The sequence below is a fragment of the Macaca nemestrina genome, chromosome 11, assembly GCF_043159975.1.
Source record: "Macaca nemestrina isolate mMacNem1 chromosome 11, mMacNem.hap1, whole genome shotgun sequence".
Lineage (NCBI taxonomy): Eukaryota > Metazoa > Chordata > Mammalia > Primates > Cercopithecidae > Macaca > Macaca nemestrina.
The window spans coordinates 26170332-26186992 of record NC_092135.1 but is presented as its reverse complement, the minus strand read 5'-3'; positions in this window follow the sequence as shown (position 1 = coordinate 26186992).

The following is a 16661-nucleotide window of genomic DNA, read 5'->3' as shown; positions in this document are numbered from 1 at the left end:
TCTTTGTGTTCTGTGAAATCATCTCACAGAGTTACAGCTTTCCCCTGAAGAAGCCTTTCGCTAAGACAGTTCTTGTGGAATTGGCAAAGTGATATTTGGAAGCCCATAGAGGGCTATGGTGAAAAAGGAAATATCCTCAGATGAAATCTGGAAAGAAGCTTTCTGTGAAACTGCTTAGTGTTCTGTTAATTCATCTCACAGAGTTACATGTGTATTTCGAGTATCTCTTTGCTAGCCCTATTTCTGTGAAATTTGAGAACAGATATTTCGGATCCCTTTGAAGACTATAGGGCCAAAGGAATTATCCTCCGATAACAAAGAGAAAGAAGCTTTCTGAGAAACTTCTTTGTGTTCTGTGAAATCATCTCACAGAGTTACAGCTTTCCCCTCAAGGAGCCTTTCGCTAAGACAGTTCTTGTGGAATTGGCAAAGTGATATTTGGAAGCCCATAGAGGGCTAAGGTGAAAAAGGTAATATCCTCAGATGAAATCTGGAAAGAAGCTTTCTGAGAAACTGCTTAGTGTTCTGTGAATTCATCTCACAGAGTTACATGTGCATTTCGAGGATCTCTTTGCTAGCCTTCTTTCTGTGGAATCTGAGAACAGATATTTCGGATCCCTTTGTAGACTATAGGGCCAAAGGAAATATCCTCCGATAACAAAGAGAAAGAAGCTTTCTGAGAAACATCTTTGTGTTCTGTGAAATCATTTCACAGAGTTAAAGCTTTCTCCTGAAGAAGCCTTTCGCTAAGACAGTTCTTGTGGAATTGGCAAAGTGATATTTGGAAGCCCTTAGAGGGCTAAGGTGAAAAATGAAATATCCTCTGATGAAATCTGGAAAGAAGCTTTCTGAGAAACTGCTTAGTGTTCTGTGAATTCATCTCACCGAGTTACATGTGTATTTCGAGGATCTCTTTGCTAGCCTTCGTTCTGTGGAAACTGAGAACAGATATGTCGGTTCCCTTTGAAGACTATAGGGCCAAAGGAAATATCCTCCGATAACAAAGAGAAAGAAGCTTTCTGAGAAACTTCTTTGTGTTCTGTGAAATCATCTCACAGAGTAACAGCTTTCCCCTGAAGAAGCCTTTCGCTAAGACAGTTCTTGTGGAATTGGCAAAGTGATATTTGGAAGCCCATAGAGGGCTCTGGTGAAAAAGGAAATATCCTCAGATGAAATCTGGAAAGAAGCTTTCTGAGAAACTGCTTAGTGTTCTGTGAATTCACCTCACAGTGTTACATGTGTATTTCGAGGATCTCTTTGCTAGCCTTCTTTCTGTGGAATCTGAGAACAGATATTTCGGATCCCAATGAAGACTATAGGGCCAAGGCAAATATCCTCCGATAACAAAGAGACAGAAGCTTTCTGAGAAACTTCTTTGTGTTCTGTGAAATCATCTCACAGAGTTACAGCTTTCCCCTGAAGAAGCCTTTCGCTAAGACAGTTCTTGTGGAATTGGCAAAGTGATATTTGGAAGCCCATAGAGGGCTATGGTGAAAAAGGAAATATCCTCAGATGAAATCTGGAAAGAAGGTTTCTGAGAAACTGCTTAGTGTTCTGTTAATTCATCTCACAGAGTTACATGTGTATTTCGAGGATCTCTTTGCTAGCCCTATTTCTGTGGAATCCAAGAACAGATATTTCGGATCCCTTTGAAGACTATAGGGCCAAAGGAAATATCCTCCGATAACAAAGAGAAAGAAGCTTTCTGAGAAACTTCTTTGTGTTCTGTGAAATCATCTCACAGGGTTACAGCTTTCCCCTGAGGAAGCCTTTCGCTAAGACAGTTCTTGTGGAATTGGCAAAGTGATATTTGGAAGCCCATAGAGGGCTATGGTGAAAAAGTAAATATCATCGGATGAAATCTGGAAAGAAGCTTTCTGAGAAACTGCTTAGTGATCTGTGAATTCATCTCACAGAGTTACATGTGTATTTCGAGGATCTCTTTGATAGCCTTCTTTCTGTGGAATCTGAGAACAGATATTTCGGTTCCCTTTGAAGACTATAGGGCCAAAGGAAATATCCTCCGATAACAAAGAGAAAGAAGCTTTCTGAGAAACTTCTTTGTGTTCTGTGAAATCATCTCACAGAGTTACAGCTTTCCCCTGAAGAAGCCTTTCGCTAAGACAGTTCTTGTGGAATTGGCAAAGTGATATTTGGAAGCCCATAGAGGGCTATGGTGAAAAAGGAAATATCCTCAGATGAAATCTGGAAAGAAGCTTTCTGAGAAACTGCTTAGTGTTCTGTTAATTCATCTCACAGAGTTACATGTGCATTTCGAGTATCTCTTTGCTAGCCTTCTTTCTGTGGAATCTGAGAACAGATATTTCGGATCCCTTTGAAGACTATAGGGCCAAAGGAAATATCCTCCGATAACAAAGAGAAAGAAGCTTTCTGAGAACCTTCTTTGTGTTCTGTGAAATCATCTCACAGAGTTACAGCTTTCCCCTGAAGAAACCTTTCGCTAAGACAGTTCTTGTGGAATTGGCAAAGTGATATTTGGAAGCCCATAGAGGGCTATGGTGAAAAAGGAAATATCCACAGATGAAATCTGGAAAGAAGCTTTCTGAGAAACTGCTTAGTGTTCTGTGAATTCATCTCACAGAGTTACATGTGTATTTCGAGGATCTCTTTGCTAGCCCTATTTCTGTGGAATCCAAGAACAGATATTTCGGATCCCTATGAAGACTATAGGGCCAAAGGAAATATCCTCCGATAACAAAGAGAAAGAAGCTTTCTGAGAAACTTCTTTGTGTTCTGTGAAATCATCTCACAGAGTTACAGCTTTCCCCTGAAGAAGCCTTTCGCTAAGACAGTTCTTCTGGAATTGGCAAAGTGATATTTGGAAGCCCATAGAGGGCTATGGTGAAAAAGGAAATATCCTCAGATGAAATCTGGAAAGAAGCTTTCTGTGAAACTGCTTAGTGTTCTGTTAATTCATCTCACAGAGTTACATGTGTATTTCGAGTATCTCTTTGCTAGCCCTATTTCTGTGAAATTTGAGAACAGATATTTCGGATCCCTTTGAAGACTATAGGGCCAAAGGAATTATCCTCCGATAACAAAGAGAAAGAAGCTTTCTGAGAAACTTCTTTGTGTTCTGTGAAATCATCTCCCAGAGTTACAGCTTTCCCCTCAAGGAGCCTTTCTCTAAGACAGTTCTTGTGGAATTGGCAAAGTGATATTTGGAAGCCCATAGAGGGCTATGGTGAAAATGTAAATATCATCAGATGAAATCTGGAAAGAAGCTTTCTGAGAAACTGGTTAGTGATCTGTGAATTCATCTCACAGAGTTACATGTGTATTTCGAGGATCTCTTTGCTAGCCTTCTTTCTGTGGAATCTGAGAACAGATATTTCGGTTCCCTTTGAAGACTATAGGGCCAAAGGAAATATCCTCCGATAACAAAGAGAAAGAAGCTTTCTGAGAAACTTCTTTGTGTTCTGTGAAATCATCTCCCAGAGTTACAGCTTTCCCCTGAAGAAGCCTTTCACTAAGACAGTTCTTGTGGAATTGGCAAAGTGATATTTGGAAGCCCATAGAGGGCTATGGTGAAAAAGGAAATATCCTCAGATGAAATCTGGAAAGAAGCTTTCTGAGAAACTGCTTAGTGTTCTGTTAATTCATCTCACAGAGTTACATGTGCATTTCGAGTATCTCTTTGCTAGCCTTCTTTCTGTGGAATCTGAGAACAGATATTTCGGATCCCTTTGAAGACTATAGGGCCAAAGGAAATATCCTCCGATAACAAAGATAAAGAAGCTTTCTGAGAAACTTCTTTGTGTTCTGTGAAATCATCTCACAGAGTTACAGCTTTCCCCTGAAGAAGCCTTTCGCTAAGACAGTTCTTCTGGAATTGGCAAAGTGATATTTGGAAGCCCATAGAGGGCTATGGTGAAAAAGGAAATATCCTCAGATGAAATCTGGAAAGAAGCTTTCTGTGAAACTGCTTAGTGTTCTGTTAATTCATCTCACAGAGTTACATGTGTATTTCGAGTATCTCTTTGCTAGCCCTATTTCTGTGAAATTTGAGAACAGATATTTCGGATCCCTTTGAAGACTATAGGGCCAAAGGAAATATCCTCCGATAACAAAGAGAAAGAAGCTTTCTGAGAAACTTCTTTGTGTTCTGTGAAATGATCTCCCAGAGTTACAGCTTTCCCCTCAAGGAGCCTTTCGCTAAGACAGTTCTTGTGGAATTGGCAAAGTGATATTTGGAAGCCCATTGAGGGCTACGGTGAAAAAGGAAATATCCTCAGATGAAATCTGGAAAGAAGCTTTCTGAGAAACTGCTTAGTGTTCTTTGAATTCATCTCACAGAGTTACATGTGTATTTCGAGGATCTCTTTGCTAGCCTTCTTTCTGTGGAAACTGAGAACAGATATTTCGGTTCCCTTTGAAGACTATAGGGCCAAAGGAAATATCCTCCGATAACAAAGAGAAAGAAGCTTTCTGAGAAACTCCTTTGTGTTCTGTGAAATCATCTCACAGAGTTACAGCTTTCCCCTGAAGAAGCCTTTCGCTAAGACAGTTCTTGTGGAATTGGCAAAGTGATATTTGGAAGCCCATAGAGGGCTATGGTGAAAAAGGAAATATCGTCAGATGAAATCTGGAAAGAAGATTTCTGAGAAACTGCTTAGTGTTCTGTTAATTCATCTCACAGAGTTACATGTGTATTTCGAGGATCTCTTTGCTAGCCCTATTTCTGTGGAATCTGAGAACAGATATTTCGGATCCCTTTTACGGCTATAGGGCCAAAGGAAATATCCTCCGATAACAAAGAGAAAGAAGCTTTCTGAGAAACTTATTTGTGTTCTGTGAAATCATCTCCCAGAGTTACAGCTTTACGCTGAAGAAGCCTTTCGCTAAGACAGTTCTTGTGGAATTGGCAAAGTGAAATTTGGAAGCCCATAGAGATCTATGGTGAAAAAGGAAATATCCTCAGATGAAATCTGGAAAGAAGCTTTCTGAGAAACTGCTTAGTGTTCTGTTACTTCACCTCACAGAGTTACATGTGTATTTCGAGGATCTCTTTGCTAGCCTTCTTTCTGTGGAATCTGAGAACATTTATTTCGTATCCCTTTGAAGACTATAGGGCCAAAGGAAATATCCTCCGATAACAAAGAGAAAGAAGCTTTCTGAGAAACTTCTTTGTGTTCTGTGAAATCATCTCCCAGAGTTACAGCTTTCCCCTGAAGAAGCCTTTCGCTAAGACAGTTCTTGTGGAATTGGCAAAGTGATATTTGGAAGCCCATAGAGGGCTACGGTGAAAAAGGAAATATCCTCAGATGAAATCTGGAAAGAAGCTTTCTGAGAAACTGCTTAGTGTTCTGTGAATTCATCTCACAGAGTTACATGTGTATTTCGAGGATCTCTTTGCTAGCCTTCTTTCTGTGGAATCTGAGAACAGATATTTCGGTTCCCTTTGAAGACTATAGGGCCAAAGGAAATATCCTCCGATAAGAAAGAGAATGAAGCTTTCTGACAAACTTCTTTGTTTTCTGTGAAATCATCTCATAGAGTTACAGCTTTCCCCTCAAGAAGCCTTTCGCTAAGACAGTTTTTGTGGAATTGGCAAAGTGATATTTGGAAGCCCATAGAGGGCTATGGTGAAAAAGGAAATAGCGTCAGATGAAATCTGGAAAGAAGCTTTCTGAGAAACTGCTTAGTGTTCTGTTAATTCATCTCACAGAATTACATGTGTATTTCGAGGATCTCTTTGCTAGCCCTATTTCTGTGGAATCTGAGAACAGATATTTCGGTTCCCTTTGAAGACTATAGGGCCAAAGGAAATATCCTCCGATAACAAAGAGAAAGAAGCTTTCTGAGAAACTTCTTTGTGTTCTGTGAAATCACCTCACAGAGTTACAGCTTTCCCCTCAAGAAGCCTTTCGCTAAGACAGTTCTTGTGGAATTGGCAAAGTGATATTTGGAAGCCCATAGAGGGCTATGGTGAAAAAGGAAATAACCTCAGATGAAATCTGGAAAGAAGGTTTCTGAGAAACTGCTTAGTGTTCTGTGAATTCATCTCACAGAGTTACATGTGTATTTAGAGGATATCTTTGCTAGCCCTATTTCTGTGGAATCTGAGAACAGATATTTCGGATCCCTTTGAAGACTAAAGGGCCAAAGGAAATATCCTCCGATAACAAAGAGAAAGAAGCTTTCTGAGAAACTTCTTTGTGTTCTGTGAAATCATCTCACAGAGTTACAGCTTTCCTCTCAAGAAGCCTTTCACTAAGACAGTTCTTGTGGAATTGGCAAAGTGATATTTGGAAGCCCCGAGAGGGTTATGGTGAAAAAGGAAATATCCTCAGATGAATTCTGGAAAGAAGCTTTCTAAGAAACTGCTTAGTGTTCTGTGAATTCATCTCACAGAGTTACATGTGTATTTCGAGGATCTCTTTGCTAGCCCTATTTCTTTGGAATCTGAAAACAGATATTTCGGATCCCTTTGAAGACTATAGGGCCAAAGGAAATATCCTCCGATAACAAAGAGAAAGAAGCTTTCTGAGAAACTTCTTTGTGTTCTTTGAAATCATCTCCCAGAGTTACAGCTTTCCCCTGAAGAAGCCTTTCGCTAAGACAGTTCTTGTGGAATTGGCAAAGTGATATTTGGAAGCCCATAGAGGGCTATGGTGAAAAAGGTAATATCCTCAGATGAAATCTGGAAAGAAGCTTTCTGAGAAACTGCTTAGTGTTCTGTTAATTCATCTCACAGAGTTACAAGTGCATTTCGAGGATCTCTTTGCTAGCCTTCTTTCTGTGGAATCTGAGAACAGATATTTCGGATCCCTTTGAAGACTATAGGGCCAAAGGAAATATCCTCCGATAACAAAGAGAAAGAAGCTTTCTGAGAAACTTCTGTGTGTTCTGTGAAATCATCTCACAGAGTTACAGCTTTCCCCTGAAGAAGCCTTTCGCTAAGACAGTTCTTGTGGAATTGGCAAAGTGATATTTGGAAGCCCATAGAGGGCTCTGGTGAAAAAGGAAATATCCTCAGATGAAATCTGGAAAGAAGCTTTCTGAGAAACTGCTTAGTGTTCTGTGAATTCATCTCACAGTGTTACATGTGTATTTCGAGGATCTCTTTGCTAGCCTTCTTTCTGTGGAATCTGAGAACAGATATTTCGGATCCCAATGAAGACTATAGGGCCAAGGGAAATATCCTCCGATAACAAAGAGACAGAAGCTTTCTGAGAAACTTCTTTGTGTTCTGTGAAATCATCTCACAGAGTTACAGCTTTCCCCTGAAGAAGCCTTTCGCTAAGACAGTTCTTGTGGAATTGGCAAAGTGATATTTGTAAGCCCATAGAGGGCTATGGTGAAAAAGGAAATATCCTCAGATGAAATCTGGAAAGAAGCTTTCTGAGAAACTGCTTAGTGTTCTGTTAATTCATCTCACAGAGTTACATGTGTATTTCGAGGATCTCTTTGCTAGCCCTATTTCTGTGGAATCCAAGAACAGATATTTCGGATCCCTTTAAAGACTATAGGGCCAAAGGAAATATCCTCCGATAACAAAGAGAAAGAAGCTTTCTGAGAAACTGCTTAGTGATCTGTGAATTCATCTCACAGAGTTACATTTGTATTTCGAGGATCTCTTTGATAGCCTTCTTTCTGTGGAATCTGAGAACAGATATTTCGGTTCCCTTTGAAGACTATAGGGCCAAAGGAAATATCCTCCGATAACAAAGAGAAAGAAGCTTTCTGAGAAACTTCTTTGTGTTCTGTGAAATCATCTCCCAGAGTTACAGCTTTCCCCTCAAGGAGCCTTTCGCTAAGACAGTTCTTGTGGAATTGGCAAAGTGATATTTGGAAGCCCATAGAGGGCTCTGGTGAAAAATGAAATATCCTCAGATGAAATCTGGAAAGAAGCTTTCTGAGAAACTGCTTAGTGTTCTGTGAATTCATCTCACAGAGTTACATGTGTATTTCGAGGATCTCTTTGCTAGCCCTATTTCTGTGAAATTTGAGAACAGATATTTCGGATCCCTTTGAAGACTATAGGGCCAAAGGAAATATCCTCCGATAACAAAGAGAAAGAAGCTTTCTGAGAAACTTCTTTGTGTTCTGTGAAATCATCTCCCAGAGTTACAGCTTTCCCCTCAAGGAGCCTTTCGCTCAGACAGTTCTTGTGGAATTGGCAAAGTGATATTTGGAAGCCCATAGAGGGCTACGGTGAAAAAGGAAATATCCTCAGATGAAATCTGGAAAGAAGCTTTCTGAGAAACTGCTTAGTGTTCTGTGAATTCATCTCACAGAGTTACATGTGCATTTCGAGGATCTCTTTGCTAGCCTTCTTTCTGTGGAATCTGAGAACAGATATTTCGGTTCCCTTTGTAGACTATAGGGCCAAAGGAAATATCCTCCGATAACAAAGAGAAAGAAGCTTTCTGAGAAACTTCTTTGTGTTCTGTGAAATCATCTCCCAGAGTTACAGCTTTCCCCTCAAGAAGCCTTTCGCTAAGACAGTTCTTGTGGAATTGGCAAAGTGATATTTGGAAGCCCATAGAGGGCTATGGTGAAAAAGGAAATATCCTCAGATGAAATCTGGAAAGAAGCTTTCTGAGAAACTGCTTAGTGTTCTGTTAATTCATCTCACAGAGTTACATGTGCATTTCGAGGATCTCTTTGCTAGCCTTCTTTCTGTGGAATCTGAGAACAGATATTTCGGATCCCTTTGAAGAGTATAGGGCCAAAGGAAATATCCTCCGATAACAAAGAGAAAGAAGCCTTCTGAGAACCTTCTTTGTGTTCTGTGAAATCATCTCACAGAGTTTCAGCTTTCCCCTGAAGAAACCTTTCGCTAAGACAGTTCTTGTGGAATTGGCAAAGTGATATTTGGAAGCCCATAGAGGGCTATGGTGAAAAAGGAAATATCCACAGATGAAATCTGGAAAGAAGCTTTCTGAGAAACTGCTTAGTGTTCTGTTAATTCATCTCACAGAGTTACATGTGTATTTCGAGGATCTCTTTGCTAGCCCTATTTCTGTGGAATCCAAGAACGGATATTTCGGATCCCTATGAAGACTATAGGGCGAAAGGAAATATCCTCCGATAACAAAGAGAAAGAAGCTTTCTGAGAAACTTCTTTGTGTTCTGTGAAATCATCTCACAGAGTTACAGCTTTCACCTGAAGAAGCCTTTCGCTAAGACAGTTCTTCTGGAATTGGCAAAGTGATATTTGGAAGCCCATAGAGGGCTATGGTGAAAAAGGAAATATCCTCAGATGAAATCTGTAAAGAAGCTTTCTGTGAAACTGCTTAGTGTTCTGTTAATTCATCTCACAGAGTTACATGTGTATTTCGAGTATCTCTTTGCTAGCCCTATTTCTGTGAAATTTGAGAACAGATATTTCGGATCCCTTTGAAGACTATAGGGCCAAAGGAAATATCCTCCGATAACAAAGAGAAAGAAGCTTTCTGAGAAACTTCTTTGTGTTCTGTGAAATCATCTCCCAGAGTTACAGCTTTCCCCTCAAGGAGCCTTTCGCTAAGACAGTTCTTTTGGAATTGGCAAAGTGATATTTGGAAGCCCATAGAGGGCTACGATGAAAAAGGAAATATCCTCAGATGAAATCTGGAAAGAAGCTTTCTGAGAAACTCCTTAGTGTTCTGTTAATTCATCTCACAGAGTTACATGTGTATTTCGAGGATCTCTTTGCTAGCCTTCTTTCTTTGGAAACTGAGAACAGATATTTCGGTTCCCTTTGAAGACTATAGGGCCAAAGGAAATATCCTCCGATAACAAAGAGAAAGAAGCTTTCTGAGAAACTTCTTCGTGTTCTGTGAAATCATCTCACAGAGTTACAGCTTTCCCCTGAAGAAGCCTTTCGCTAAGACAGTTCTTGTGGAATTGGCAAAGTGATATTTGGAAGCCCTTAGAGGGCTATGGTGAAAAAGGAAATATCGTCAGATGAAATCTGGAAAGAAGATTTCTGAGAAACTGCTTAGTGTTCTGTTAATTCATCTCACAGAGTTACATGTGTATTTCGAGGATCTCTTTGCTAGCCCTATTTCTGTGGAATCTGAGAACAGATATTTCGGATCCCTTGGAAGACTATAGGGCCAAAGGAAATATCCTCCGATAACAAAGAGAAAGAAGCTTTCTGAGAAACTTCTTTGTGTTCTGTGAAATCATCTCCCAGAGTTACAGCTTTCCCCTGAAGAAGCCTTTCGCTAAGACAGTTCTTGTGGAATTGGCAAAGTGATATTTGGAAGCCCATAGAGGGCTCTGGTGAAAAAGGAAATATCCTCAGATGAAATCTGGAAAGAAGCTTTCTGAGAAACTGCTTAGTGTTCTGTGAATTCATCTCACAGTGTTACAAGTGTATTTCAAGGATCTCTTTGCTAGCCTTCTTTCTGTGGAATCTGAGAGCAGATATTTCGGATCCCAGTGGAGACTATAGGGCCAAGGGAAATATCCTCCGATAACAAAGAGACAGAAGCTTTCTGAGAAACTTCTTTGTGTTCTGTGAAATCATCTCACAGAGTTACAGCTTTCCCCTGAAGAAGCCTTTCGCTAAGACAGTTCTTGTGGAATTGGAAAAGTGATATTTGGAAGCCCATAGAGGGCTATGGTGAAAAAGGAAATATCCTCAGATGAAATCTGGAAAGAAGCTTTCTGAGAAACTGCTTAGTGTTCTGTTAATTCATCTCACAGAGTTACATGTGCATTTCGAGTATCTCTTTGCTAGCCCTATTTCTGTGGAATCCAAGAACAGATATTTCGGATCCCTTTGAAGACTATAGAGCCAAAGGAAATATCCTCCGATAACAAAGAGAAAGAAGCTTTCTGAGAAACTTCTTTGTGTTCTGTGAAATTATCTCACAGAGTTACAGCTTTCCCCTGAGGAAGCCTTTCGCTAAGACAGTTCTTGTGGAATTTGCAAAGTGATATTTGGAAGCCCATAGAGGGCTATGGTGAAAAAGTAAATATCATCAGATGAAACCTGGAAAGAAGCTATCTGAGAAACTGCTTAGTGATCTGTGAATTCATCTCACAGAGTTACATGTGTATTTCGAGGATCTCTTTGCTAGCCTTCTTTCTGTGGAATCTGAGAACAGATATTTCGGTTCCCTTTGAAGACTATAGGGCCAAAGGAAATATCCTCCGATAACAAAGAGAAAGAAGCTTTCTGAGAAACTTCTTTGTGTTCTGTGAAATCATCTCCCAGAGTTACAGCTTTCCCCTGAAGAAGCCTTTCGCTAAGACAGTTCTTGTGGAATTGGCAAAGTGATATTTGGAAGCCCATAGAGGGCTATGGTGAAAAAGGAAATATCCTCAGATGAAATCTGGAAAGAAGCTTTCTTAGAAACTGCTTAGTTTTCTGTTAATTCATCTCACAGAGTTACATGTGCATTTCGAGGATCTCTTTGCTAGCCTTCTTTCTGTGGAATCTGAGAACAGTATTTCGGATCCCTTTGAAGACTATAGGGCCAAAGGAAATATCCTCCGATAACAAAGAGAAAGAAGCTTTCTGAGAAACTTCTTTGTGTTCTGTGAAATCATCTCACAGAGTAACAGCTTTCCCCTGAAGAAGCCTTTCGCTAAGACAGTTCTTGTGTAATTGGCAAAGTGATATTTGGAAGCCCATAGAGGGCTCTGGTGAAAAAGGAAATATCCTCAGATGAAATCTGGAAAGAAGCTTTCTGAGAAACTGCTTAGTGTTCTGTGAATTCATCTCACAGAGTTACATGTGTATTTCGAGGATCTCTTTGCTAGCCTTCTTTCTGTGGAATCTGAGAACAGATATTTCGGATCCCAATGAAGACTATAGGGCCAAGGGAAATATCCTCCGATAACAAGGAGACAGAAGCTTTCTGAGAAACTTCTTTGTGTTCTGTGAAATCATCTCACAGAGTTACAGCTTTCCCCTCAGGAAGCCTTTCGCTAAGACAGTTCTTGTGGAATTGGCAAAGTGATATATGGAAGCCCATAGAGGGCTATGGTGAAAAAGGAAATATCCTCAGATGAAATCTGGAAAGAAGCTTTCTGAGAAACTGCTTAGTGTTCTGTTAATTCATCTCACAGAGTTACATGTGTATTTCGAGGATCTCTTTGCTAGCCCTATTTCTGTGGAATCCAAGAACAGATATTTCGGATCCCTTTGAAGACTATAGGGCCAAAGGAAATATCCTCCGATAACAAAGAGAAAGAAGCTTTCTGAGAAACTTCTTTGTGTTCTGTGAAATCATCTCACAGAGTTACAGCTTTCCCCTGAGGAAGCCTTTCGCTAAGACAGTTCTTGTGGAATTGGCAAAGTGATATTTGGAAGCCCATAGAGGGCTATGGTGAAAAAGTGAATATCATCAGATGAAATCTGGAAAGAAGCTTTCTGAGAAACTGCTTAGTGATCTGTGAATTCATCTCACAGAGTTACATGTGTATTTCGAGGATCTCTTTGCTAGCCCTATTTCTGTGGAATCCAAGAACAGATATTTCGGATCCCTTTGAAGACTATAGGGCCAAAGGAAATATCCTCCGATAACAAAGAGAAAGAAGCTTTCTGAGAAACTTCTTTGTGTTCTGTGAAATCATCTCACAGAGTTACAGCTTTCCCCTGAAGAAGCCTTTCGCTAAGACAGTTCTTGTGGAATTGGCAAAGTGATATTTGGAAGCCCATAGAGGGCTATGGTGAAAAAGTAAATATCATCAGATGAAATCTGGAAAGAAGCTTTCTGAGAAACTGCTTAGTGATCTGTGAATTCATCTAACAGAGTTACATGTGTATTTCGAGGATCTCTTTGATAGCCTTCTTTCTGTGGAATCTGAGAACAGATATTTAGGTTCCCTTTGAAGACTATAGGGCCAAAGGAAATATCCTCCGATAACAAAGAGAAAGAAGCTTTCTGAGAAACTTCTTTGTGTTCTGTGAAATCATCTCCCAGAGTTACAGCTTTCCCCTGAAGAAGCCTTTCGCTAAGACAGTTCTTGTGGAATTGGCAAAGTGATATTTGGAAGCCCATACAGGGCTATGGTGAAAAAGGAAGTATCCTCAGATGAAATCTGGAAAGAAGCTTTCTGAGAAACTGCTTAGTGTTCTGTTAATTCATCTCACAGAGTTACATGTGCATTTCGAGGATCTCTTTGCTAGCCTTCTTTCTGTGGAATCTGAGAACAGATATTTCGGATCCCTTTGAAGACTATAGGGCCAAAGGAAATATCCTCCGATAACAAAGAGAAAGAAGCCTTCTGAGAACCTTCTTAGTGTTCTGTGAAATCATCTCACAGAGTTACAGCTTTCCCCTGAAGAAACCTTTCGCTAAGACAGTTCTTGTGGAATTGGCAAAGTGATATTTGGAAGCCCATAGAGGGCTCTGGTGAAAAAGGAAATATCCACAGATGAAATCTGGAAAGAAGCTTTCTGAGAAACTGCTTAGTGTTCTGTTAATTCATCTCACAGAGTTACATGTGTATTTCGAGAATCTCTTTGCTAGCCCTATTTCTGTGGAATCCAAGAACAGATATTTCGGATCCCTATGAAGACTAGAGGGCCAAAGGAAATATCCTCCGATAACAAAGAGAAAGAAGCTTTCTGAGAAACTTCTTTGTGTTCTGTGAAATCATCTCACAGAGTTACAGCTTTCCCCTGAAGAAGCCTTTCGCTAAGACAGTTCTTGTGGAATTGGCAAAGTGATATTTGGAAGCCCATAGAGGGCTATGGTGAAAAAGGAAATATCCTCAGATGAAATCTGGAAAGAAGATTTCTGAGAAACTGCTTAGTGTTCTGTTAATTCATCTCACAGAGTTACATGTGTATTTCGAGGATCTCTTTGCTAGCCCTATTTCTGTGGAATCTGAGAACAGATATTTCAGATCCCTTTGAAGACTATAGGGCCAAAGGAAATATCCTCCGATAACAAAGAGAAAGAAGCTTTCTGAGAAACTTCTTTGTGTTCTGTGAAATCATCTCCCAGAGTTACAGCTTTACGCTGAAGAAGCCTTTCGCTAAGACAGTTCTTGTGGAATTGGCAAAGTGATATTTGGAAGCCCATAGAGGGCTCTGGTGAAAAAGGAAATATCCTCAGATGAAATCTGGAAAGAAGCTTTCTGAGAAACTGCTTAGTGTTCTGTGAATTCATCTCACAGTGTTACATGTGTATTTCGAGGATCTCTTTGCTAGCCTTCTTTCTGTGGAATCTGAGAACAGATATTTCGGATCCCAATGAAGACTATAGGGCAAAGGGAAATATCCTCCGATAACAAAGAGACAGAAGCTTTCTGAGAAACTTCTTTGTGTTCTGTGAAATCATCTCACAGAGTTACAGCTTTCCCCTGAAGAAGCCTTTCGCTAAGACAGTTCTTGTGGAATTGGCAAAGTGATATTTGGAAGCCCATAGAGGGCTATGGTGAAAAAGGAAATATCCTCAGATGAAATATGGAAAGAAGCTTTCTGAGAAACTGCTTAGTGTTCTGTTAATTCATCTCACAGAGTTACATGTGTATTTCGAGGATCTCTTTGCTAGCCCTATTTCTGTGGAATCCAAGAACAGATATTTCGGATCCCTTTGAAGACTATAGAGCCAAAGGAAATATCCTCCGATAACAAAGAGAAAGAAGCTTTCTGAGAAACTTCTTTGTGTTCTGTGAAATCATCTCACAGAGTTACAGCTTTCCCCTGAGGAAGCCTTTCGCTAAGACAGTTCTTGTGGAATTGGCAAAGTGATATTTGGAAGTCCATAGACTGCTATGGTGAAAAAGGAAATATCCTCAGATGAAATCTGGAAAGAAGCTTTCTGAGAAACTGCTTAGTGTTCTGTTAATTCATCTCACAGAGTTACATGTGCATTTCGAGGATCTCTTAGCTAGCCTTCTTTCTGTGGAATCTGAGAACAGATATTTCGGATCCCTTTGAAGACTATAGGGCCAAAGGAAATATCCTCCGATAACAAAGAGAAAGAAGCTTTCTGAGAAACTTCTTTGTGTTCTGTGAAATCATCTCACAGAGTAACAGCTTTCCCCTGAAGAAGCCTTTCGCTAAGACAGTTCTTGTGTAATTGGCAAAGTGATATTTGGAAGCCCATAGAGGGCTCTGGTGAAAAAGGAAATATCCTCAGATGAAATCTGGAAAGAAGCTTTCTGAGAAACTGCTTAGTGTTCTGTTAATTCATCTCACAGAGATACATGTGTATTTCGAGGATCTCTTTGCTAGCCTTCTTTCTGTGGAATCTGAGAACAGATATTTCGGATCCCAATGAAGACTATAGGGCCAAGGGAAATATCCTCCGATAACAAAGAGACAGAAGCTTTCTGAGAAACTTCTTTGTGTTCTGTGAAATCATCTCACAGAGTTACAGCTTTCCCCTGTAGAAGCCTTTCGCTAAGACAGTTCTTGTGGAATTGGCAAAGTGATATTTGGAAGCCCATAGAGGGCTATGGTGAAAAAGGAAATATCCTCAGATGAAATCTGGAAAGAAGCTTTCTGAGAAACTGCTTAGTGTTCTGTTAATTCATCTCACAGAGTTACATGTGTATTTCGAGGATCTCTTTGCTAGCCCTATTTCTGTGGAATCCAAGAACAGATATTTCGGATCCCTTTGAAGACTATAGAGCCAAAGGAAATATCCTCCGATAACAAAGAGAAAGAAGCTTTCTGAGAAACTTCTTTGTGTTCTGTGAAATCATCTCACAGAGTTACAGCTTTCCCCTGAGGAAGCCTTTCGCTAAGACAGTTCTTGTGGAATTGGCAAAGTGATATTTGGAAGCCCATAGAGGGCTATGGTGAAAAAGTGAATATCATCAGATGAAATCTGGAAAGAAGCTTTCTGAGAAACTGCTTAGTGATCTGTGAATTCATCTCACAGAGTTACATGTGTATTTCGAGGATCTCTTTGCTAGCCCTATTTCTGTGGAATCCAAGAACAGATATTTCGGATCCCTTTGAAGACTATAGGGCCAAAGGAAATATCCTCCGATAACAAAGAGAAAGAAGCTTTCTGAGAAACTTCTTTGTGTTCTGTGAAATCATCTCACAGAGTTACAGCTTTCCCCTGAAGAAGCCTTCCGCTAAGACAGTTCTTGTGGAATTGGCAAAGTGATATTTGGAAGCCCATAGAGGGCTATGGTGAAAAAGTAAATATCATCAGATGAAATCTGGAAAGAAGCTTTCTGAGAAACTGCTTAGTGATCTGTGAATTCATCTAACAGAGTTACATGTGTATTTCGAGGATCTCTTTGATAGCCTTCTTTCTGTGGAATCTGATAACAGATATTTCGGTTCCCTTTGAAGACTATAGGGCCAAAGGAAATATCCTCCGATAACAAAGAGAAAGAAGCTTTCTGAGAAACTTCTTTGTGTTCTGTGAAATCATCTCCCAGAGTTACAGCTTTCCCCTGAAGAAGCCTTTCGCTAAGACAGTTCTTGTGGAATTGGCAAAGTGATATTTGGAAGCCCATACAGGGCTATGGTGAAAAAGGAAGTATCCTCAGATGAAATCTGGAAAGAAGCTTTCTGAGAAACTGCTTAGTGTTCTGTTAATTCATCTCACAGAGTTACATGTGCATTTCGAGGATCTCTTTGCTAGCCTTCTTTCTGTGGAATCTGAGAACAGATATTTCGGATCCCTTTGAAGACTATAGGGCCAAAGGAAATATCCTCCGATAACAAAGAGAAAGAAGCCTTCTGAGAACCTTCTTAGTGTTCTGTGAAATCATCTCAC